Source organism: Stegostoma tigrinum, unplaced genomic scaffold (genome assembly GCF_030684315.1).
Source record: "Stegostoma tigrinum isolate sSteTig4 unplaced genomic scaffold, sSteTig4.hap1 scaffold_58, whole genome shotgun sequence".
Taxonomy (NCBI): Eukaryota; Metazoa; Chordata; class Chondrichthyes; order Orectolobiformes; family Stegostomatidae; genus Stegostoma; species Stegostoma tigrinum.
The window spans coordinates 1,329,048-1,352,720 of record NW_026728516.1 but is presented as its reverse complement, the minus strand read 5'-3'; the positions used below and the strand labels follow the sequence as shown (position 1 = coordinate 1,352,720).

General features: G+C 44.6%; 1 long non-coding RNA gene across 1 annotated transcript; it reads left to right on the top strand.

The window, feature by feature from the left end:
- The first annotated feature begins 10,443 nt into the window (after window positions 1–10,443).
- Window positions 10,444–15,220, top strand: LOC132208951 (uncharacterized). The gene is made up of 3 exons (XR_009445050.1): window positions 10,444–10,532; window positions 11,640–11,779; window positions 14,599–15,220. It is a non-coding gene; the product is annotated as an uncharacterized LOC132208951 (long non-coding RNA).
- The last annotated feature ends 8,453 nt before the right edge of the window (window positions 15,221–23,673 follow it).

Sequence of the window (23,673 nt, the reverse complement as noted above, 5' to 3'; positions counted from 1 at the left end):
TGTCTGTTCAGTGAACTTGAAATGCTAACTCTGTTTAAAATTCATCAAAGCCTATCAAACCTGTTCATTTTCCTTAGCACTTTGGTTCTTTCTGTTTCAGATCTCTGACATGTTTCTTTTTTTGACTTAAACTTTTTTTTTCCATGGGATGTCAGAATCACTGGCAAGAGCAGCATTTGTTAACCATCGTTAATTACCTTTGACTGTGGCCATTCCACAAGGCAGTTTGGAGCCAAACACATTGTTATGGGTCTGAAATCACACTTAACCCAGACCAGGTAAAACGTTAGATTTCTTTCTCAGAGGAGATCAGTGGAATGAGAGCAGTTTTTTAGTCAAAATGCTGCTGATTTTATGGTTGTTATTCCTGAAATTCACTTTCGTTACAATTCTTATCATTAGAATTTAAGTTCCACCACCAACTGGGGTGTGATTTGAAAGAGTATCTTTAGAGTAATAACCTGTGTCTCTGGAATTACCTGCTGAGTGACTTAACTGCTCTGAAATGATGTTCCTATCGTTAATTACTTCAGAAACAAGAATAAAGGCGTGATCAAATTATTTATAACTTGGTAGACTGGTCCGAAAAGAGCTGGAACTATAAAGTCTGAATTTTACCACGTCATAGAAAATGGTTTATTCAATAACAGTAGAGGCAGAGGGGGAGAGTGGGGATATTATGGAGCTGGTGTTGGACATGTTTGGCGTTGGAGACAATAGCGAAACATAAATCAATAAAGGCCCTCAATGCTGTGAACAATTCTTGTTCTCAGATGCTTGTGAAGGATGAGCCTGAAATTCATGAACAATGAAGTGAGGTTTTAATTAAACTGAAGATAACAGATTCCATCTTTTCCAAATGTAGGCAACAGAAACGGCAATAAAGTTGAATATACTTTATGGAAGTAAAGACTGGGCAGAGATAGAGAGACTTACCAGGAACACCAATAATAGCGAGAATGGGATAGTAACCAGCCTGAATAACCCACAGTACACCTAGTATCCGCTCTGGTAATGTCGACCTATAGTTGGTAAGAAAGCAAAGACCCCAGGATAAAATCCTCTCCATTGTTGTAACATTCCAGTCTATTGTTCTCAGATTCTGATCCATTGTTGTCACATTCCAGTCTATTGTTCTCAGACTCTGATCCATTGTTGTAACATTCCAGTCTATTGTTCTCAGACTCTGATCCATTGTTGTAACATTCCTGTCTACTGTTCTCAAACTCTGATCCATTGTTGTAACATTCCAGTCTATTGTTCTTAGACTCTGATCCATTGTTGTAACATTCCTGTCTATTGTTCTGAGATTCTGATTCATTGTTGCAACATTCCAGTCTATTGTTCTCCGATTCTGATCTCTCCACCGCCTCTCTCTGCAGCTGCTGATCCCTGTTAGCGCTGTCGCTGATGTCTCACTTATACTATGGGATAACACACTGAATGGAGCCCCTTAGTTATAGGATAGGGAAACCCTCCTGTGACACAGTTCGAATCCATGGAGACTGACATCAATCACAGTCACCGAACAAACACTCCCATTTAACCCCTTTCAATACACCTTCAGTGAGCCTTCAGTTCACAATTAAATCTGGACTGGATTGCATGTTAACATCGTTGGCTATAGGTCTTATATGCCATTAGCAATTGCTCTACCGACGTCTGTCGTGAGGGAGAATGATGGATGTTTTCATTTTTCAGGCTAAATGGCTCTGTCCTGTTGTCCACGTGCAATGCTGTAACCACCTGCACCAACACCCTCCCCCTCCAAAACAAAACACAATCAAAATGTTATTACTGTGCTGATTACTCTGACACAGCCAACCACAACAAAAAAAAATCGCTGGGCATAGTCAGGCTGACCTTGCAGAGTAAGTGTAGTTTTCTCGCTGCTGTAATAAAACAACAATGTATCTTCAACATGCAAAGTTCTTCTTGCAGGTTATGTGCTTTAAAACAGTAACACTTACATTTCATGATTCAATTGACCAAAACTAAATCAAATGCACCGTGTGCAATGATGTTGTTCATTAAAGAGCATGGACTAAATAGTCAGGGACAGAATGAATGTGCCAATTGTTCAGAGACAGAATGGAATGGCGGCAGTGGCTGTTGAGACTGGAGAGGAGGACAGTGATATCCCAATGTCACCAGTATTTAACTAGCACTTATTCTGACAGACAGAATGAATTGCAAAGCAGAGCATGTCATTACGTTGTACTTGGGAGATGGAGTGACAAACAACAATATGATCATAGTATGATAACTTTAAATGTGATGTAGGAAATTATGTATTATGTATACACTTTTTAATCATGGGGTCTGCCCAAGATATTCAAAATTAAAAGCAGATCAAGATTTCAAAATGTTAGGTGTATAGCGAGATGACAGAATAATAATAGTAGGAATATAGTTCATCCCCAGCCAGTACAGAGATGATGGCTGAGTGACCACAGCTTTGCTGTAAATATTCTGAGATTTGTATGAAAAGTTTTCAGAGCATGAGGGGAAACACTTTCAGTGAAGGGCACGGATTGTACTGTCATGAGTAATCTATTTCAGTTGTCTCATGAAGCTGCCTCTAAAATTACTTTTAACCAAAATTGATTTCCAGATATTCATGCATTTAGGATGATATTCGCAATTTTTTTTGGAACTTAAAAGAAGAAACAGACACTGGGGCATGATGAGTGTAATCGGCAGAATAGCACTAACGGAAACAGGAATGGATGATATTGTCAAAATCTCACCAAGCTGGGCCAGTCCAGAAAAGCAAAATGCTGGAGATTATGGAAATTTGAAACAGAAGCAGAAATTGGTGGAGAAACGCAACAGATGAGGCAACATCTGGAGATAGATTTTGAGTTAACATATCTAGTCTGTTATGAACCTGTTCTGAAAAAGTCATATTACAGATGCTGCTGGACTGGATAAGTTACATTCCAGAATTTCTCTTCTTTCTTTTGGACTGTCACAATTTGTTTGATCTGGATCAGAACAACAAAGCTGCCATTTGAGTTGACCTTCAAGTATTTGTGAATGATCATTAAATGAGACATTGCAAAGTTTCTGTATGAAAGATCCCTAATATTGATGCCATGTCACATTGAGATAAATTGCCAAGAATGTTTTGAATTCAGTGGCACTGATTTCGCATGATCAGTCCTCTGATTGAAAACAACAGGGATCCTTACCACAATGTCATGCCATGCTCCTGATGTCGCTGGGCTTACACTCATTTGGCAAAGTCTTACCTTCCAAGACTTTAGACTCAACTTTGAAACCATAAAGTATCTTGATCGTCTTAATAAGACACACTCATCCATGGATTTTAGCAGGCATGAGCAAAGGCTATGTTTATTTTTCATCATCAAGAGCTCTAGAGAACGTAACATGAAGCTGCCTTCCTGAAACGCTTCCAATCCAAGTGGTGCAGAAGTACACACAGAGCTGTTTATAAGGGGTTCCAAGATTGTGCAGGATTGTCTCCAATTTGCATTGATCACATTTTTCCTTCGGGTCCATGATGCCATAATGAGTGAAGTAGCATGGGCGGCATGGGAAGTTACTCTGATCTCAGTTCAAATGATATTGGAACACCAGCTGAAACAATAAAGAGTGAAAGTACAGAACACTGTGCTTACCGTCCTCACAAAATTCCAAAGAATTTTCATTACGGGCTTCCAATTCTGTCAGGAGATGTTTGTCCTATTGTGATGGTGTCTGAAATGACTGCTTAGGAGAATGGCTGAGGCAGGTAACATGCCAAACTATAAAACGCATTTGGATCAGCATCTGGTGGTGCAGTCTCAATGAGCTTTTTCTCAATTGTCTGATTCTATGTGGTAGCAGCCATGAAAGGTCTGATATATTCCGAAGTACTAGCCAATGGCTCTTGTTTGTCTGTTCCATCAACTGTGTTTAGAAAGTTTTTCAAAACCGCATCTCTCATAAAGTCTCAGCACTTACGGAACCTGGGACAGCCCAGCTATCTCTGAAAGCATCCAGCTTTTTTCAAATGGTCAGTGCCAGCTTATTTCAGCTGTTTATCACCATTATTTTAATGAAACTAATAAAATGGATACAACATTCCGTTCATCAGAATAATGTATTTTAGCTGTTATGGTGTCATTCCTCAAAAGAACAATAAACTCCTTGTTCCCATGTGCATATTTTGCTGATGTATTTGTTTTCCTGCCAGTTCTTAACCTCCACTCCCTTCCAGTGCTGTTTCCATGATCTGGTTCCATGTTTGTGTCACTCAAATATGCATTGCCAAAGAGAGTGTTTCTGTTTGAGCCTGGATTGTGAATGCTCACAAACGAACAGACCATGATGGCAGGAGATTACAACATCAGCATCTCAACTGTACTGAAAACGAGTCTTCAGCACCGTTTCATGGTCCTCAGTTACTGCAGTCATCTATGTTATTATTTCAAAAGATGAGGGCAGCATAGCTGATGAATGGCTAACAAGAATAGTTCTTCAATGCTGTCCGTCAGGAATTATCTCCAACAGGAGGCAAACCAAAAGCCCTCCCTTGATAATCAATGTGATAATCAACTTCCAGCAACAAATATGCTGTATGTAACTATTCATCAGAAATTCACCAAATCATAAAGTCATAAAGTTGTGAAGAACGGAAACAGAGACCTCAGTTTCACCTCATCCGTGCCAACGACATATCCCATCTTGTCCCATTTGTGAGGATTTTGCCCATATCCCTCTAAACCCTTCCAAATCACATACTCATCCTTTCATATGTTGTAATTGTACCAAAATCTAGCACTTCCCCTTGCAACTCATTCCACACACACCACCACCCTCTGTGTGAAAAAGTTACCCCTGAGGTCCCTTTTAAATCTTTTCCAGCTCACCTTAAATCCACACCGTCTAATTTTGGACTCCCCGACCGCAGTGAAAACACCTTGTCTGGATGCCCTATCTCTTCCCCTCCTGACTTTACAAACATCAGTAAGGTCACCACTCAGCCTTTGAATCTCCAGGAAAAAGTTTATTCAGTTTCTCCCTGCAGCTAAAACCTTCCAACCCTGGCAACACCCTTATAAATCTTTTCTGAACCCTTTCAAGTTTCACAACATCCTTCCGATAGCAGGGACAGAGAATTGCATGCAGTATTCCAAAAGTGGCCTAACCAGTGTACAGCTGCAACAGGACCTCCCAACTACGATACACAATGTACTGACCGATAAAGGGAAGTTGTACCAAATACTTTCTTTACTATCCTAGCTGCCTCTGAATCCACTTTCAAGGAACTATGCGCCCACTAACAGGACACATTTTCCAGCAATTCTCCCCAAGGGCTTACCATTTAGAGTATAAGTCCTGCCCTGATTTGAATTCAAAAACACAGCACATCACATTTATTCAAATCAAACTCTCTCTACCACTTCTTGGTTCAATGGCCCATCTGATCAAGATCCCATTGTACTCCGAAGTAACCTTTTTCAATGTCCACTACATTTCCAATTTGGTGAAATTCAGGCTGGAAGTTTTCAAGGCCAATTAGGGCTGATCTAGCTACATTAAAATCCCAAACGAATTAAAAAGAAAGTCTGATTTTCCAGAAGATTATAAAGCACTGCAGACATTTGTCATGATCTATCGAGCTAATCACTGTCTTTGATGTTGTGGGATATATTTGCAAAACGCAGTTCATGCATAATGTGAAAGAAAAAAGCAAAATCTCAGGTCACAGATAATTCAAGATAACTCAGCATTTGAGAAGCAGCTGGAGGAGCATTCAAAATGCCAGAGCCTAGTGGCCGTAGACTTCAAGGTAAGTGTGATTAGTGTAGTTTTGTTTGCTTGACTGGAATAGCCATGCTGAGCTGAAAGTGCTGTTTGTCTACTGAATGACTCTCTGACCTTAATTTTTGAAAACAGAAAATACAGTCTTACAATTTCCATATGTCGTGAGCATCAAATGTTGAGGATTACGCTGTCCAAGGCCACACATATCCTGGTTTCGATATATATCATTGTCCATTCACTGTCACTTGCTCAGAATCCTATACTTCTCCATGAAACATATCTGTTAGTGTCCCTGGGTTTCACCATCATATTCTGAATGGGAATTAGACAGAGGCAATAAATGCTGGTCTTGCCAATGAAACCCATCTCACAACAACAAATAAAAGTAATCTGTCCTATTAAAGACATATATTCAGCCCAATCTGTTTACTAAAGCAGTTTTAATGAGAATTTAACTTCATTCTATGTCTCTGATCTTTCTGAAAAACCATGAAACTTTCCCGTGTACTTTCATAGTGCTGTTTAAAAATCAGATTTGGAAGTTGTACCAATCATCCTGAAAGGGAGAGCCTTCGTGACCACATTAATTCTCTCCTTATTTTCCGGTTTCTACAGACAATATACGTAGAAACTTGGATCAGAAGTAAGTGATCAGAAAAATCAACCCCAGTCTGCCATGCCATGAGTTCTTGAAAGATCTGGATGTGGCCTCAAATAAACATTCCTCTCCACCCCTTATAACATTAGTGTGCCATTCTTAGTCAAGAATCTTTCTGCCTCTCCCTTAAGAATATTCAATGATTTATCCTCCATCTCTTTCTGGAAAGATTTCCATAAGCACACAATCCTTTGGAAGGGTAAAAGAAATGTCACCATTGTCTAACTGAGATATTCTCCAGTTTTACAGTCCATCCACTGGTGGTAATCTCTTGCACAAATGGAAATAATGTTTCAGCATTCAACTTGAAACGACTGCTCGGAATATTTTGGGTTTAAACAAGACCATGTGTCATTTGCCTAAAGTCCAATAAATCCAGGGCCAGTCTGGTTATGATTTCCTCTGAAGATAAATACTTCTCAAAGGAATCACTTCAGTCAATCATCTCGGGATGGCTTCTGATTTCATCATGCACACAGCCTAATGCAGTCTCACGATTACCCTGGAAAAGTGTCCAAAAACTGCCCTCTTCGGTCTTGAAACGGCTGAACCACACCCTGAAGCAAACCAGGTACGACAGACACGTTGCCTTTCTAAGCAACTGCCTATGGAACCAGATCATCCCCAATGGACTACAGTCCACATTCAAGCCTTCCCAATTTGGCCCGAGGCGTGACAATGTCTACATTCATTATATTAAGGCACTTCAGAAGCATTTTTACCTGCGACTCCTGAAACACACACTCGCAACAATGCGCCCACATTTCCAGGCACTGCAATCCAGCCTAACCCAGCTCAGACCCTCCCTCACTCAGACCTGCAAAGGACCTCTCCTGCTTTTTTTTTATTCTTCGTAGGATCCAGAACCTGAACACACAATTCTCCTCTGCTTTCGTGGGCACAAAAAACCATAAGTACAGTAAACTTACTGGTACCTACCACCCAAAACGGTCTTCCTCCATCTCCCAAATCCCCAAACCCACCCAGGCACCTCCCCACAATATGCCCACCACCACTGGCCATGTGGCCACTGTCGGAGCCACCAGGAAAGATGACACATCGTCTGCCGCCGGATGCACCGTTTCCGGGACAGCGAATGCCACTGCCTCCATTTCCGAGTCCAACACCATAGGCAATGAGGTGACTCTTACCGTCACCGCTGCTGCCGCCTCCTACCCTGCTCCGCCCACCACCGACACCTATGGCACTCCGCCCACTGCCGATGCCACTCCATCCACTGCTGCCGTACGCCCCCCTCCATCCACACATCAACGAGAACCACTGATGCTCAGACGCTGAGTAGTTTTTCCACTGCATCCGCCTCCACGCTTACATCTTTAACTGTGAGCCTAACCCTCCCTCTACTGGCCCCTTCTCCCTTCTCCAACACGCCCACCCCTCCTGGACACCATCCCAAGACACCCTACCCTCCCTCGACCGCTTCATCATTAACTGCCATCATGATATCAATCGCCTCAACCTCTCCACCCCTCTCACCCACTCCAACCTCTCCCCTGCAGAACAAGCAGCCCTCTGCTCCAGTCACAGCCTGACCATAAAACCCATGGTCAAGGGAGGCACAGTTGTAGTCTGGTGCACTGACCTCTACATCGCCGAGGCTATATCCCAACTCTCCAACACCTCCTCCTACTGTCCCCTTGATCATGACCCCACGCCCGATCACCAAACCATCATCTCCCAAACCGTCCACAACCTCATCACCTCAGGTGACCTCCCACCCACAGCCTCCATCCTCATTATTCTCCAACCCCAATCCGCCCGCTTCTATCTCCTTCCCAAAATCCACAAACCTGCCTGCCCTCATTGACCCATTGTCTCCGCCTGCTCCTGCCCCACCAAACTCATCTCCACCTATCTGGACTTCATTTTCACCCCCTTGGTCCAGGAACTCCCTACCTATGTCCGTGACACCACCCACGCTCTCCTCCTCCTCCAGAACTTACAATTCCCCGGTCCCCAAAACCTCACCTTGACCATGCATGTCCAGTCTCTATGCACCTCCATTCCCCATACAGATGCCCTAAAGGGCCTCTGCTTTTTCCTGTCCCGCAGGCCCGACCAGTCGGCCTCCACTAACACCCTCATCCACTTTGCAAAACTCATCCTCACCCTCAACAACTACACTTTCAATTCCCCCCACTTCCTACAGAAAAAGGGGGTGACCACGGGTGCCCGCAGGGGCCCAAGCTATACCTGCCTCTTTGTAGGTTCCATTGCACAATCCCTCTTTCGTACCTACACTGGCCCTAAGCCCCACCTCTTCCTCTGTTACATTGGCGACTGTATCGACACTGCCTCTTGCATCCACAAGGAGCTCAAACAATTCATCCACTTCACCAACACCTTCCAACCCAACCTTAAGATCACCTAGACCATCTCTAATACCTCTCTCTCCTTCCTCGACCTCTCTATCTCCATCTCCGGCAACCACCCAGAAACCAATATCCATTTCAGCCCACCGACTCCCACAGCTACCTAGAATACACCTCCTCCACCAAACATTAAGCAAAATGCCATCCGCTATTCCCAAGTCTGCCACATCTGCTCCCAGGATGAGGCATTCCACCCCCGTGCATCTCAGATGTCCTCATTTTTCAAGGACCGCAGCCTCCCCGCTCAGTGATTGAGAACGCCCTCGACCGTGTCTCCCGCATTTCCTGCAACTCATCCCTCACATCCCCTCCCCACAAGAACAACCAAAACAGAATTCCCGTCGTCCGCACGTCCCACCCCACCAACCTGCGATCCAACGCATCATCCTTCGACACTTCTGCCATCTGCCATCCAACCCCACCACGAAAGACATTTTTCACTCCCCACCCTTATCTGTTTTCCGGAGGGACCACTCTCTCCGTGACTCCCTTGTCCGCTCCACGCTCCTCTCCAGCCCCACCACACATGGCACTTTTCCCTGCAAGCTACACGTGCCCCTATACCTCCGCCGTCACCCCCATCCCAGGCCCCACATCTGCTATTGTGGTATACTGCATCTGCTGTTCCCGTTGTGGCACCCATAACACCAGGGTAACGAAGCAGAGACGTGGGGACCACTGCGCAGAACACCTGTGCTCACTTCACAGTCAACAACTGCACCTCCCAGTCACGAATCATTTCAAATCCCCCTCCCGTTCCTTAGACATCATGTCATTCCACGGCCTCCTGCAGTGCCACAATGATGCTACCAAAAGGTTGCAAGAACAGCAACTCATATTCTGCTTGAGAAACCCTGCAGCCCAATGGTATCAATGAGGACTTCACAAGCTTCAAAATCTCCCCACCCCTACCGCATCCCAAAACCGGCCAGATTGTCCCCACCTCACTCGCCTGTTCTTCCTCCCTCCTATCCCCTCCACCCACCTCAAGTCCCACTCCATCTCCTACCTCCCAAGCTCATCCCGCCCCTTGATCTGTCCACCCTCTTTGGACTGACCTATCGTCTCCCTAACTCCCTACCTACCTTTACTGGCTCCATCCCCGCCTCTTTAACTTGTCTGTCTCCTCTCCACTAATCTTCTCATCTATCCATCGTCTATCCACCTCCCCCTCTCTCCCTATTTATTTGAGCCCCCTTCCCCTCCCCCATTTCTGATGATGGGTCTAGGCCCCAAACGTTGGCCTTCCTGCCCCTCTGATGCTGCTTGTCCTGCTGTGTCCATCCAGCTCCACACTTTGTTATCTCAGATCCTCCAGCATCTGCAGTTCCTACTATCTCTGTTGGAAAAGCTCAGAGATCATGGGAACTGCATTAAAACTGCCCCAAACACCAGCTTTTGTGCTCCTAAAGATGCTGCTTGTCCTGCTGTGTCCATCCAGCCCCACACTTTGTTTTGCTGGAAAAGCTCAGCCTGTCTGCAGCATCTGCGCAGGATCAGGCAGATTTTAATGTTTCGGGCCCGGTAACCCGCCCTCAGAATTGCGGCCTCGTCCTCTGATTGGTTGGAGAACAAGCACAGCCGGTGCCTTCTTCCTGTTCCGCCTCTTGCTTGCTATTGGTCGTTAGATGTTGTGGTCAGCTATGGAGCATGCGTATTGGGAGGGATGTCCGGAATGAAATGGACCTTCATGAGAGCCACAAGCGGTGAGTACAGGTTAAAGGGGAGGGCAGCTTCGGTGCTGTATTCCAGCAAGAAGGCTGCATGACAGCTCAGTTTAGGTTTCAAGTCCCAAACAGGGGTCTTCCGGTGCTGCGTGTAGGGTGCAGAGAGCCTCAGGCTTCCTCCCTGAAACAGGCCTAGACTGTCCTGTGAGAGGGAAAGTCCTGTAAGCTTTTACCCTGTCAAGCCACTTCAGAACGTGATTACAGCAATGAGAGGTGTTCTCAGTAAAGCAGAACTTCAATGTGTACTCACTGGTCAGAGGTCTTTCCACTGTGTCCTGTGTTAGCATCCTCACTGAATTTTTAAAAATAATTTTTGGATTGAATCTGAGAGTTGAACGGTGACGTCTGGGCTGTGAGCAGCAGTTGTGCTAAAAAAATGCAAAATCAATTATTGGTTCCTGAGGCCAGGCCTGGAAGTTAATTGCAGGATGTTTCTTGTTCAAAAACTGTGTAGACTCTTGGCCATTAATAAGGTCAGCATCTAGGAACAGGTGCCAGCAAGTCCGGGAGGGAACATGGTCAAACAGAAGGACTTTACAACAGGGGCTTTCTGAGAAAAGATATTTAGCTGCTGATGTGACAGGGTAAAGGTTTGACAATCCTGTATCTGTGTGAAACAGTGCATCATCGAAACTACTGATGTAATGTGGTCAGTTTTGTTTTTGTTTTTTTTAATTTATCCTGTGACTGTCTTTGGTGTGAATGGGGCTGGAGTCACAAGTTAATGGTTTAAATCATTGCTGTGTACACTGAGGACAGTTTGCAATATGCTTGTCCTAGTGCCCGAGACTGATGAAAAAGTGTCCACCTGCACATCTTTGACGCTGAGCTGGCTGCTGGTGTGAAAGAGGCTGAGAGAAAGACCAGAGTGGAGGGAGAGAACTGAGCAGGGTGGGGCCCTGTGGTTTCGATATTTGGGTTATTCTTTGGCCGTCATCCCACCACAAAATCCAGCCAATTGTTTCTCTCATTGTCCCTCTTCCCCAACTTTACCCCCTCCTGTACCCCCAGCACCTATCCCACCCCTTCCCCCAGTATCAGCAAACGTCCAAAGATATTTCTGACACACTATGTTACTTTTCTCAGGGCGTTCCACAACCTGAAAACTGGATTGAAAATGAGAGACAGAGCAGCTATTCCAGAAGCTTCCAAAATCACTCTGCACCTTCTTGATCTGCTGCAATCCACGTGTTGAAGTAGCTCCCATGTTGCTGTTTGGTAAAGAGGTACAGGATTTTCATCCAGAGCTGATATTTGTGTCAGTTGTAATAATTTTGTTCTTTTAACACCTTTAACAGAATAGAAACATAGAAAATAAAAACAGGCACAGCTTTCGATCCTTATCCGCTAGTCACTTTGATCATGGCTGATCATTCTACTCAGCCTCTTCCCACTTGAGAGTCATACCCTTTGATCCCTTAAGCCCTCACAACTATACATGTCGTCATCATCATCATCATCATCATCGTCATCAATATCAGTGTTTGGGCTTAACTGCTTTCAGTGGCAGCAAATTTCACACGGTTGCCAGACTTTGTGTTTTTTTTAAAAGGTTTCCTCATTTCAGTCCTTAACAGCTTAGCCCATGCCCCAAGCTCTGACTCCCTGGTCATTGACAACATTCTTCCTGTATTTCGGCTTGTTAGAATGTTATTTGCTTCTGTGAAATCTATCCTCATTCTTCTAAACTCGGCATGGTGACTCAATGGTTAGCACTGCAGCTTCACAGCACTCATTCGCTACTGTAACCCTAATATGTAAGAAGGGAGTGAGAAAGAAAACAGGGAATTTGCATAAAATTGATAGTTGAAAAAATATGTTCGGGTCAGCTATAAAAGATGGAATAACAGTGCACTTGGAAGGTACTGTCAAGATCAGCCAGAGCCAGCGGAGCCTTTTTCCATACTGTGGACTCTGCGTTGGGCGTGAATTCCCTCCACATCACTCACCATCCTGACTTGGAAAGGTATTGCTGGGTCAAAATCCTGAATTCTGTCCCTAACAGCATTATGCGTCCACCTACCATTCATGGACTACAGTGGTTCATGAAGGCAGACCATGGCCACTTTCTTAATGACAATTGAACACAGCCAGTAATGCCCACAGGATGTGTTTTTTTTTAAAAGACTATCAAGGCCAAGTGGGAATGTGGAATTGAAGCCTAAATAGATCAAGTTTGACCTTTTTGATGCTCGAGACACAGAATGGACAACTGATTCCTAATTTGTGTGTTCGCTACTCCTATTAAAATGCATCATCCCACTAGGAATGATGTATTCCCTGGAAGTTAGAAGGATGACAGCTGATGTGATTAAAACTTTTCAAATGTTAATTGAAGCTGTTTTGGGGTGTAGAGAGGAACTAATCCACTGGGTGAGTGAACTGGGAGCTCAAACACCCTCCTCACCCACAGTAATCAGACAAGACTTGAGCTGCTTTGACCTGTGGTTTATTCAAACGTAGGAATGAGGAACAAGTGTGGGTCACTCAGCCCCTCGAGCCTGCTCTGCGACTCAATAAAATCACTGATCTAATTTCAACCTCGGTTCTATGTACCTGCATATCTCAGAATATCTTTTATTGTCTTGGTCAGCAAGAATCGGCCTTTTTTTAAATATAAAGATTTTGCATCCACTGCCTTTTGACGAAGGGAGTCACAAAGATTCTCAGCCCTCTGAGAGAAAAGAAATGTTCCTCACGAATTCAAATGGACTCACCCTTACTTTTAAACAATGGCCCTCAGTTCTAGATCCTTCCACAAGAGGAACCATGTTTTCACTATGCATCTGGTCAGGTCCCCTCAGGATCTTTCATGTTTCAATTTAGTCTCCTCTTTCTTTTCTCAACTCCAGAGGATACAGGCCTAGCCTGTATTTGCCTCTACATGTTCCTTTAAGACAATCCACTCATTCCAGGTATTAGTCCATTGAATTTGCCCCAAAATGTTTCATAATCTTCTTTAAGTTGGGTGAGCAGAACTGAACACAATACTCCAAATACAAATTTCACCAGTGCAAAAGGGGAATTAATTATCAAAAGGAGGACCATGAATTCCGACTTGCTTGCAGGAATGCATTTTCAGCCAGCTGCGGTCGTTTACACGTATCCAGTTACAGACTGACACAGGCTATGGTCAGAGATAATGGGAACTGCAGATGCTGGAGAATCCAAGATAACAAGATGTGAGGCTGGAAGAACACAGCAGGCCAAGCAGCATCTCAGGAGCACAAAAGCTGACGTTTTGGGCCTCGACCATTCATCAGAGAGGGGGATGGGGTGAGGGTTCTGGAATAAATAGGGAGAGAGGGGGAGGTGGACCGAAGATGGACAGAAAAGAAGGTAGGTGGATAGAGTATAGGTGGGGAGGTAGGGAGGGGATAGGTCAGTCCAGGGAAGATGGACAGGTCAAGGAGGTGGGATGAGGTTACTAGGTAGATGGGGGTGCGGCTTAGGGTGGAAGGAAGGGATGGGTGAGAGGAAGAACAGGTTAGGGAGGCAGAGACAGGTTGGACTGGTTTTGGGATGCAGTGGGTGGAGGAGAAGAGCTGGGCTGGTTGTGTGGTGCAGTGGGGGGAGGGGACGAACTGGGCTGGTTATGGTCAGATCATTGTACGGTTTGTACTGTTACACCGACAGCATTGCTGTGGTCTCACTCAAACCTCCCACTCTGCTGGCTCTGCACAAACAAAGATTGGCTCTGCAGCCAGTTCCCACAGCCTGATTTGTCCTGTATTTTTCATCTTCTGTCCTTTCAAAGATATCAAATGATCCAAGTTGAATGGCTCAGCAGGACAGACAACATCTGTGAAGGAAAGAACAGAGTTAATGTTTTGAGTTCGGTGACCCTTCCTCTGAACTTGAGAAAGGATCATCAGACCTGAAACATTAACCTGTTTTTTCAGTCACACATGTTGCTAGACCTGCTGAGCTTTACTAGCAAATTATTTTTCATTCTTGATTTACAGCATCTGCAGTTTTTAATGATCCAGGTGACAATCTAGCAGCTTTCATTCTACATTTAAATGTTGTAAATTTATTTTTCCAGGGAATTTGCAAGGGGGCATTTACTGACAGGCTGCTCAACTCAAACACTGGATCAAGAACTGCCAGGAACACTTAATTCTCAGGAGCTCTGAACATGGAAGGAACAAGCATCGTTTACAGTGAAGAGAAACCATACATGTGGTCTGTGTGGACAAGCCTTCAGTCAGTTGTCTGGCCTGTAAGTACGTAAATGCAGTCAAAACAGGGTGACAACAATGACATCAAACAGCTCTTGCTTTGTAATATCACAGTGATGGATCTCAGTTTGAGTTAAGCAAGGGCCACTCATCTCCTCTCCTCCCTACGTTCTTGGTGAAAACATGGACCAAACAGTTGTATTCGAAATGTGAGAGTGACTATCCACTATCTTAAGGCTCCATTTGACAGAGCATTGTATGAAGGAATCATGACAAAGCTAAGTTCAATAAGAACCAGAGAATATTATTCTTCCTTGGATAGCTGGTTTTTGAAAACATTGTGTCATCAGACCTCAGTAAATCAAAACAAGGTGAATTTATTCAAACTTGTACCACAGACATGTGGAAGAGGTCTGTAAGTTTAGCTCGGAGACACTACACATTTTACAGCTCAAAACAGCATATGAAGGCATTTTCATGTAAGAATGGTTGCATGTGACATTGATATAAAATAAATTATATGTCACTTACTTACTACAAAACAGGATGCTGTTCAGTTTCTGACAAAGTTCTGAGTCCTCTAATTTCAACAGGAAATCCACTTCCACATTATCTTCAGAGCTTCCCTACCCCACCGTCAGCTCACAGCTGGGTGAGCAATACTTACATGACTATCTTAAGCCATACAGATAGTTTCTGAGCCCTAAGAAACTGTTGATGGTTCACTGTTATGGGCCTGCAGTTAAACTGTAGGAGCAACAATAACTCTGACCTGATATGGTTGTATTTGACAGTTACCTTCTGCTGCACTGCTTGGACAAGTTTATTTTCTACTTGTTCTGTGTTTTAATGTTCTGCTCCTTTTCCTTCTCTGTTTCCAATGTACATTCTGCTACCCTCCTTACCCTACTTCACCCTGGTTTGATAATACTGAATACAGAAGAGGAGGCTTGTGGTTGTAGGAAGGCAATCGTCTCGGCTGCAGGAATTCATCAGGATCAGGTTCTCGTCCCAGCCCCCTTCAGCTGTTTCATCAATCACCTTCCCTGCACTGTAAGGTCAGAAGTGGGAATGTTTGCTGCTGCTTGCACAATACTTTAGCACCGTTTATGGCTCCTTCGATACGGAAGCAGTAGATATCTCAATGCCGTGAGCCTAGACAACATTGAAGTGAGCCTGCCATGTGACAAAGAACATTTGCACCAACAAGTACCTACAGATAATGACCAAATCTGAGAAATGAGAATCTAACCACTGCCAAGTGACATTCACTGGGTGTATCTTTATGAAATTCCCCATTATCATCATCCTGGGGGCTAATATTGATGCGAAACTGAATTGGAACTATCAGCTGAATAATGTGCCTGCAAAATACGTCTAACCCTCTCAAACACCTGATCTTCCTGTCCAACCACGTTCCGGGATTTGTGAATGTTCACTCCAAGATCTGTTTGTCCCTCTACACCACTCACTATTCCTCACTTTCATAGTTCAGTCTCCCTAAATTCATTATCACTCACTCCTATGGATTCAATTCCTTTCACCATTTTATCTTTCCACTTGATTGATAGCTCCCTGCAGTCCACGGTTTTCTTCGTCATTGTCAACGACATGATTATTTATTCTAAATTATGGCTTCTACAACTAGGTTTTAATGATGGTTATACATCAGAAAGCAGTGGAACTCCACTGGATTAAAAACTGAAAGGACTGCATTTGCTGTAAATCAGAAACAAATAAAAAACAGAAATTACTGGAAAAGGTCAGTAAAACTGGCAGCATCTGCGGAGAGAAATCAGAGATAACATTTCAGGTCGAGTAACCCTCAGAATTCCACTGGAAACAGGTATCCAGATATGGTTCCTTCTTAGGTGGGGATTCGCAGCAGCTATAACAGCAGACTATAACTATATGTGAATTTGTGGGTGGCTCCGGAGTTTATTTTTCTGAATGATCCCTTCCCACACGTGGGACTGGTGAACAACCTCTCCCCAGTACACCTGAGTAAATCAGTTTCCACCTCAGTCGGTAAGTGAATCCTTCCCTCAGTCTGCACATTTCCCTGATTTCTCTGTGCTGTGGGTGCCCTTATCTCTGTCCAGGTTGGGCGACCAGATGAACTCAATGCAGAGAAAACGCCCATTTTCCCTGTTGTGAATGTGTTTTTATTCTTCCTTATTCTCCTTTGGGATGTGGGTATCGCTGGTCAGGGCAGCATTTGTTGTTCATCCCTAATTTACCTTGAACTGATGTCTGAGGGCACTTAGGGGTCAACCATGTTGTTGTGGGCCTCAAGTCACTTGTATGCCAGACCAGGCAAGGACTTCCCTTCCAAAGGGACATGAATGAATGGGATTTCAGGAAATTAAAGTCATGGCCTCTGTTCCTGAAATTCACGTTTACGTTCCAGATTTTATTCACTGAATTCAAACTCTAGCAGCTGCTGTGTCTCAGTCCCCAGGGATTATCACCACTGCACTGCTATCTCTCCGCTGTATTGCCTTACTGTACAGGATAACTTTCACTGTTCAGATCATCCCAGAGTGACATAGACAGGAGAAAGCCATTTGGACCGTTACAATTTGGTGTTGGTTCCTGTTGAGAAAGGGATTGAGTGAAAGGAAAAAACTACCAGCTGGTGCATGTTTGTAACATTTACAGTGTGTGTCAATTTCAGGATCCCCCCCGCCACCCCCCCCCCCCCCCCACACACACACACACACACACACACACACACAAAAATGAATGACTGATAGACACACAATGTCAAAGGGGCCAAGCAGACCAGCAACCCAAACAGGTGGGCAGACTCATGATTTGACCAAACTTTTGGAAAATGCTAAACCAACAGTTACATGCCTCATTCTAAAGAAGGGTCACTGAACTGGGAACATTAACCCTGCTTTCCCACCGCAGATGCCGTCAGACTTAATGAGTTTCACCAGCAATTTCCGTCATTGTTATATTTCTGATTGTTATTTATCAGTGGGTGATAACTTTCCCCGGGTTGTGAACAATGACATTCAAATTCATCTGAAGACGATCATCACTCCCCACTCTCTCTTTATCAACCTTCTCTCACCCTTCTGCCTTCCATAGTCACACCGCACAGCTGGTAGGTTTTTTCACTTCCTCTCCCTAATGGTGTCAAACACACGAAAATTCAACTGGCTCCAATGAAAAGGTCGTGGATATGAAATAAAAATCAAGTTTTAAAAGACAGAGATAGACATACAAAAAGTGAATTTAACAGGCAGGGCGAGTCTCTCACGAGATGGGAGAGCAATCTCTAATATGGTTGATAATTGAGACATTTCCCTGGGAAAGTTCAAGATCCAACAAAAGAAGCTAGTCTTTTTGCACATTCTGTAATGACCAACATTGCTCTGTGATATTTCACACAGCCCAATGACCCAATAATCCCTGCTCCATGTCAATAAAAGCATCTCTGGGTGAGGTTCAAGCTCACAGCCTTGGCATTTTACGCACCTCTGTACCGTCACAGAAGGACCGCAAGCTCACCAATTGTGTGACAGGAACTACAGAGTAGCCCTGTGCGCTCATTGCCATTCCCATTTCCCGTTGTATCTTTGTGGCTGGGCCACTGAGGCTCTGATTCCAGGCCTGGGAATTGGGATTATCTGGTCTTCTGCAGCAGTACCTTGTGTGAGGGAATTTTGGTGAGGTTGCCGATGTTAAACAGACAACAATAGGACGACACAGTACGCCCTCACACACTGACCAACTGTCATACATCAAGAATATATAGGAAGTGACAACAGACCCCTCAGACCACTCAGAGTCATGGTGGTGGACACGCCCACAGCCGCTCAATGACAAACACTTACAAGAATTAAAGACCCCATTCCCACAACATGCAGAACCAATGCGGTTTACAAATGCCATGCAATTACGACTGCAAACATTACATCGGACAGACAGGAATGAAACTAGACATTGGAATTCAAAAACTTCAACTAGCAGCAAAACGGAATGACAAACTCTCCTCAATATCGAGACACTCAGACAATGAAGGCCATCAGTTCAACTGGGACAAGGTAACCATAGTAGCCCAAGCCAAACATAGACATGCACGGGAATTCCTAGAGGCATTGTTCTCCACCCGTCATGCAATCAGCAAACATAAAGAATTGGACCCCGATACAAACCCACACAGATCAAAACCAGAAATGACACTACTCACCATAACAGGGCAAGCAGTATAAATTCCAAGCAGAGGAGAAAAACACTGCTTCAACGGAGGCTCTACTGATGATGTCCCCTAGCATGGTGATGAAACATCTGAACAAGAACAAGCCAGCTCGGCGAACAAGTCAACAACTCACCCACAAACTGAGCTATAAATCTTTGCCAAAACTTTGAGCCAAGATCAATGTGAGAGCTGAAGACCAGTTTTCCTCTTTACCCTGGTAAACAGATCACTCCGGATCAATCACCCACATTAACTATCGTTTGTGTGTTCCCCTTTCCATGTCTCACCTTGGTTCAGCATTCTGAAGGGTTCCATGCAATTTTCATTTTGCACATTTTAGTGCGGAGAGTTTTGTAGCCTCATTTCAAGACCATTGAGTTTACAAACAGAAAGAGACCATTCAGACCATCACCTCTGCTCTGCCATTCAATGAGATCCTGTCTGATCTGCACTTTGTTGCCTTTCCCCATGACCCTTGATACCTTTATTGCTTAAAGATCTGTCGATCTCAGCCTGAAATATACTTATTGGCCCAGCCACAACAAACCTCTGCTGCAAAGAATTCCACCAATTCACAACTGTCTGAGAGAATAATTTCTTCCTCACCTCTGGTTGAAATATGAAACCCCACTCTGATATGAGGTATTCTGGTCCTAGACTGTCCTAGAAGGGAACCAACCTTTCTGCAACCAACCCATTAATTCTCCTAAAAAAACCTGCATGTTTCAAGAAGGAGCAAGGTTTTTGTTTTGCAGATGAAGGAAATGAATTTCAGAGCTTCAGAGTGTCAGAAAAGGCTTTGCAGATCAGAAACTTGCTTCGATACAGCACGATCTGAGCGTGCCACTTGATTCTTTAATCATTCAGCACTGGATACTATTGGTCTTTGAATGTCAGTATTGAGTCAAATAAAAGTAACGTTAAGTTCCTTCTTTTCATCTCCCACTAACTATTGCCCAATACCTTAAATCTGTGTTTCTATTAATTTTACGATCAGTGAAGAGGAACAGCTGCTCTTTACCTACCCGATCTAAATCTAGCATAAACCTAGACACCTTTGTCAAAGATCACCTCAGTCTCCTTTGCGTTGTGCAGAACATTTCAGTTTCTCCAGCCTGACCTTACAACTAATATCCTTCAGTTCCTGAATCATTCTGATCAATCTCCTTTCAATCACTCCACAGACCCTCACATCCTTTGTGCACACCACCTGTTTGTGCAGACCCGAATGCTCTGTGTTCAAGTGGGTGATGTTATCACACACGGGCAATTGCTTAATGACATCACCCCAATTCAAGGGCATTTCATGAACTGTCGGTTTCCTCTGACCCCAGTCGTTCTGATGTCTTTTGAGCTGCAGACTCCAGCATTTGATTTTAAAGTTGAAGACAATGAATTTATTTCAGTATCTTTAACCAGTAATGTACACATTTTGTATCAGAGATAATGGGAACTGCAGATGCTGGAGAATCCGAGATAACAAAGTGTGGAGCTGGATGAACACAGCAGGCCAAGCAGCAGCTTAGGAGCACAAACCCTGACATTTCGGGCCTAGTCCCTTCATCAGAAAAGGGGAATGGGGAGAGGGTTCTGAAATAAATAGGGAGAGGCAGTTCAAAGAGGGAGAGAGGAGAAGATAGGTGGAGCGGTGAAGGCAGCTGAAAAACTGCTGGATGTCCAAACGTGAGTGGTATTCGTTGATGTGTGTGTGGAGGGCGATAAAGGTGAGCCCCTTACTGAGGACTGAACATTTGACGTCAGTCAGTGGGAGGTCTAGGGGTGATGGTGAAAACTCGGCAGGGCTCAGCGTGACTGTCTCCTCTGGGGCTGCTGACTGTGGGCATTTTGGCCTGCTGTGTTCATCCAGCTCCACGCTTTGTTATCTCATGTACATATTTTGCTTCACGTGCTGTTCTCAGTTATCTGACTCTGGTGTTGATGTGATGTAAATCACGTCCCACTAACTTGAGTATTTTGCAGAGTTGACAAAGAAGCTTGGTGAAGGCAGAGAGGGTAAACATTGTTTGGATGCATTTTGGAAAGGTGTTTGAAAAGGTTCCTCTTGGTAGACTGGTTAGATCACGTGGAATCCAGTGGAAGCTAGTGGTTTGGATCCAAGACTGGCTTGAAGGCAGGAGGCACAGCGTGATGGTAGAGTGTTATATAGTCCTAACCAGATAAATAGAAAGCGGGACATAACAACAGCGCTTCGTCAGAGGCTCACTGATGATGTTACCTGGAATGGTGACGAAACGTCTGAAAACTAACCTTCCAGCTTAGCGAGCAAACTCACATCCAGTGTTATATATCGGACTGGAGACCTGTGACCTGTGGTGTGTCACAAGAATCAGTGCTGCGACACTGCTTATCCATAACTTTGTATAAATGATTTAGATGGAAGCACAGGAGGGATGGTTAGTAAGTTTGCAGATGGCCCCACAATTCATGTTGTTGTGGACAGTGAGGAATGTTATGTCAGAGTACAACAGGACCTTGATCAGATGGGCCAATGGGCCAAGGAGTGGCAGATAGAGTTCAGATAAATGTGAGGTGATGCGACTTGGTAAGGCAAACTAGGGCAGGACTTATAAGTTAATGGTAGGGCCTTGGGGAGTGTCACCAAATACAGACATTGGTGTGCAGATGCATAGTTCCTTGGAAGCGGAGTCACAGTTAGAGAGGGTGGCGAAGGCGGCATTTGGCATGCTTGCTTTTATTGATCAATGTATTGTGTATCGGAGTTTGTACATTCCGATGCAGATGTATAGAACATTGCCACTTTTAGAATACTGCACTCAGTTATAATATCCCTGCTACAGGAAAGTTGTTAAACTGAAAGGTTTCAGAAAAAAAAAATTACAAGGATAATGCTTGGATTGAATGGTTCGAGCTACTGGGAGAGGAGGCTGAATAGGCCGGGGCTGGTTCCCTGGAACGTCATAGGCTCTGGCATGACCTTACAGAGGTTTATAAAATCATGAGGGGCTTGGGTGGGGTGAATTGGCAATATCTTTTCCTCAGGGAAAGAAATCCAAACCTGACAGCATGGGTTTAAGTTGAGAGGTGAAAGATTTAAAGGGGACCTGAGGGACAGTTTTACATGTACAGAATGCTGCATGTATGGAGGAGGTGCTACAGTCACAGCTCTTAAACAGCATCAGGATTGGGAAATGAACAGGACGGGGATAGAGGGATACGGGCCAAATGCTGGCAAATGGGACTAAAATAAGTTAGGGTATCTGGTCCGAAGAGACAAGCTACAGCAATCAGAAATAATGGGAACTGCAGATGCTGGAGAAACCAAGATAATAAAGTCTGAAGCTGGATGAACACAGCAGGCCGAGCGGCATCTCAGGAGCACAAAAAGCTGACGTTTCGACCCTTCATCAGAGAGGGGGATGGGGTGAGGGATCTGGAACAAGTAGGGAGAGAGGGGGAGGCGGACCGAAGATGGAGAGAAAAGAAGATAGGTGGAGAGGAGAGTACAGGTCGGGTGGTAGGGAGGGGATAGGTCAGTCCAGGGAGATTGGACAGGTCAAGGTGGTGGGATGAGGTTAGGAGGTAGGAAATGGAGGTGCGGCTTGGGGTGGGAGGAAGGGATGGGTGAGAGGAAGAACAGTTTAGGGAGGCAGAGACAGGCTGGGCTGGTTTGGGGATGCAGTGAGGAGAGGGGATGAGCTGGGCTGGTTGCAGTGAGGGGAGGGGATGAGCCTAGCTCATCCCCAGCCCCCACTGCATCCCAAAACCAGCCCAGCCTGTCTCTGCCTCACTAACCTGTTCTTCTTCTCAACCGTCCCTTCCACCCACCCCAAGCCGCACCTCCATTTCCTACCTACTGACCTCATCCCACCTCCTTGACCTGTCCGTCTTTCCTTGACTGACCTATCCCCTCCCGACCTCCTCACCTGTATTCTCCTCTCCACCTATCTTCTGTTCTCTCCATCTTTGGTCCACCTCCCGCTCTCTCCCTACTTGTTCCAGATCCCTCACTCCATCCCCCTCTCTGACGAAGGGTCTCAGCCCGAACCATCAGCATTTGTGCTCCTGAGATGCTACTTGGCCTGCTGTGTTCATCCAGCTCCACACTTTATTAAGTTGCAGCAATCAGTCTGTTTCCATCCTTTATATCTCTACAGCTCTTGGATCTTAATTTGCAATTCTAAATTACCAGATTGTAATTAGAATGTTTGGAGTCGAAGCCAAACCATTCGTGACTTATTCAATGTACTGAACTTAATGTCCACCATCCATGAAGGGATGGGAGTAATGTCAGGGATGTTGGAGTGGCTTGGGAACCGGAGTTCAATATATTCCAGGACAGCTGGATTAGCCGAAGAAATTCTGTTTATAACTGTGACCCAGTACTTCCTGACAGTGATATTACTTGATCAGAATTAGAATTTGTTTCAAGTATTTGCTTCAATTTGATTTGGGAAGAGGCAGGCATTTTTTGCATTGCTAAAAGTTCAGTTTGCTTCGTGCACAGAATAGAACAGCGCAAAATCAGACCCTTTCAGCAACTGCAGGCACATTGACACTGCAGGCAGTTGCACATTCTAAAGAAACCGGTGGGGTGGGATGGGTTTGGAGGGAGGGGGTGGTGATTTGCCTTTTTTGCAACGAAGAGTCATATTTATCGAGGGAGATAGACCCAATGTCTTCAGCGAGTGGTTCCTGCCAGCTGTACACTGCCTGAGAGGGCGCTGGAAGCAGAATCATTTGTGAG